Below are 2,500 nucleotides of genomic sequence, written 5' to 3'. Positions count from 1 at the left end.
CGCTTCGCTATCACGCCCGCCCGCATACAGCTCAATGACAACTCGTCGATAAAGTGGCACATTGTGGGCTGCAACGCACGCATAATGCGCTCCCCCTCTTTCTTGTTTTTGTGAGCGAGCATGACTTACTTGCACGCACGCATGCAGCGAACAACCACAAACGGAGTAATCGACGTGTGCGTGTATTGTTCGCGGAAAGACTGCCGCGTACGTGATGGAGCAATACATTCACTGGGCGAATGCACATAGCACGATACAGGTGCAGTCGGAAACACAGCATCCTTGCCATCGGCCATACCATGCTGAATACGCCGGTTCTCGTCCGATCCCCGAAGCTAAGCAGCATTGGGCTCGGTCAGTACTTGGGAGGGAGACCACCTGGGAACACCGAGTGCTGATGGCACCCTTCTTTTTGCTTTTTTTTATTATTCCGTGTTTCTGTGACGTTTTTTTTTGTGTGTGTGTGTGTGTGTGGGCAGCTGCTTTTACTGTTACTTACGTTCAACTGGAGCCTGCTGGTAGAGCCGACGCCGAAGTGTGAAACCAATATGCAGGCCACTACGCGATATTCTGCGCGGAATGACGGACGTAATGCTGCATGCAAAATTTAGTCGCACGAGCTTCTAACCGCTTCGCTATCACGCCCGCCCGCATACAGCTCAATGACAACTCGTCGATAAAGTGGCACATTGTGGGCTGCAACGCACGCATAATGCGCTCCCCCTCTTTCTTGTTTTTGTGAGCGAGCATGACTTACTTGCACGCACGCATGCAGCGAACAACCACAAACGGAGTAATCGACGTGTGCGTGTATTGTTCGCGGAAAGACTGCCGCGTACGTGATGGAGCAATACATTCACTGGGCGAATGCACATAGCACGATACAGGTGCAGTCGGAAACACAGCATCCTTGCCATCGGCCATACCATGCTGAATACGCCGGTTCTCGTCCGATCCCCGAAGCTAAGCAGCATTGGGCTCGGTCAGTACTTGGGAGGGAGACCACCTGGGAACACCGAGTGCTGATGGCACCCTTCTTTTTGCTTTTTTTTATTATTCCGTGTTTCTGTGACGTTTTTTTTTGTGTGTGTGTGTGTGTGTGGGCAGCTGCTTTTACTGTTACTTACGTTCAACTGGAGCCTGCTGGTAGAGCCGACGCCGAAGTGTGAAACCAATATGCAGGCCACTACGCGATATTCTGCGCGGAATGACGGACGTAATGCTGCATGCAAAATTTAGTCGCACGAGCTTCTAACCGCTTCGCTATCACGCCCGCCCGCATACAGCTCAATGACAACTCGTCGATAAAGTGGCACATTGTGGGCTGCAACGCACGCATAATGCGCTCCCCCTCTTTCTTGTTTTTGTGAGCGAGCATGACTTACTTGCACGCACGCATGCAGCGAAAATCCACAAACGGAGTAATCGACGTGTGCGTGTATTGTTCGCGGAAAGACTGCCGCGTACGTGGTGGAGCAATACATTCACTGGGCGAATGCACATAGCACGATACAGGTGCAGTCGGAAACACAGCATCCTTGCCATCGGCCATACCATGCTGAATACGCCGGTTCTCGTCCGATCCCCGAAGCTAAGCAGCATTGGGCTCGGTCAGTACTTGGGAGGGAGACCACCTGGGAACACCGAGTGCTGTTGGCACCCTTCTTTTTGCTTTTTTTTTATTATTCCGTGTTTCTGTGACGTTTTTTTTGTGTGTGTGTGTGTGTGTGTGGGCAGCTGCTTTTACTGTTACTTACGTTCAACTGGAGCCTGCTGGTAGAGCCGACGCCGAAGTGTGAAACCAATATGAAGGCCACTACGCGATATTCTGCGCGGAATGACGGACGTAATGCTGCATGCAAAATTTAGTCGCACGAGCTTCTAACCGCTTCGCTATCACGCCCGCCCGCATACAGCTCAATGACAACTCGTCGATAAAGTGGCACATTGTGGGCTGCAACGCACGCATAATGCGCTCCCCCTCTTTCTTGTTTTTGTGAGCGAGCATGACTTACTTGCACGCACGCATGCAGCGAACAACCACAAACGGAGTAATCGCCGTGTGCGTGTATTGTTCGCGGAAAGACTGCCGCGTACGTGATGGAGCAATGCATTCACTGGGCGAATGCACATAGCACGATACAGGTGCAGTCGGAAACACAGCATCCTTGCCATCGGCCATACCATGCTGAATACGCCGGTTCTCGTCCGATCCCCGAAGCTAAGCAGCATTGGGCTCGGTCAGTACTTGGGAGGGAGACCACCTGGGAACACCGAGTGCTGATGGCACCCTTCTTTTTGCTTTTTTTTATTATTCCGTGTTTCTGTGACGTTTTTGTGTGTGTGTGTGTGTGTGTGTGTGGGCAGCTGCTTTTACTGTTACTTACGTTCAACTGGAGCCTGCTGGTAGAGCCGACGCCGAAGTGTGAAACCAATATGAAGGCCACTACGCGATATTCTGCGCGGAATGACGGACGTAATGCTGCATGCAAAATTTAGT

At 51.6% G+C, this 2,500-nt stretch overlaps 4 non-coding genes across 4 annotated transcripts; all 4 read left to right on the top strand.

Moving 5' to 3' along the window:
- The first annotated feature begins 284 nt into the window (after positions 1–284).
- LOC139058419 (5S ribosomal RNA) lies at positions 285–403 on the top strand. Its single transcript, XR_011513406.1, has one exon. It is a non-coding gene; the product is annotated as a 5S ribosomal RNA (ribosomal RNA).
- A 509-nt stretch (positions 404–912) lies between these two features.
- LOC139058417 (5S ribosomal RNA) lies at positions 913–1,031 on the top strand. Its single transcript, XR_011513405.1, has one exon. It is a non-coding gene; the product is annotated as a 5S ribosomal RNA (ribosomal RNA).
- Positions 1,032–1,540: 509 nt separating this feature from the next.
- On the top strand, positions 1,541–1,659 carry LOC139058047 (5S ribosomal RNA). The gene has a single exon (XR_011513212.1). It is a non-coding gene; the product is annotated as a 5S ribosomal RNA (ribosomal RNA).
- A 511-nt stretch (positions 1,660–2,170) lies between these two features.
- On the top strand, positions 2,171–2,289 carry LOC139058416 (5S ribosomal RNA). The gene has a single exon (XR_011513404.1). It is a non-coding gene; the product is annotated as a 5S ribosomal RNA (ribosomal RNA).
- Positions 2,290–2,500: the final 211 nt, after the last annotated feature.

Source organism: Dermacentor albipictus, chromosome 3 (assembly GCF_038994185.2).
Source record: "Dermacentor albipictus isolate Rhodes 1998 colony chromosome 3, USDA_Dalb.pri_finalv2, whole genome shotgun sequence".
Lineage (NCBI taxonomy): Eukaryota > Metazoa > Arthropoda > Arachnida > Ixodida > Ixodidae > Dermacentor > Dermacentor albipictus.
This window is presented reverse-complemented; position numbering and strand designations above follow the sequence as displayed.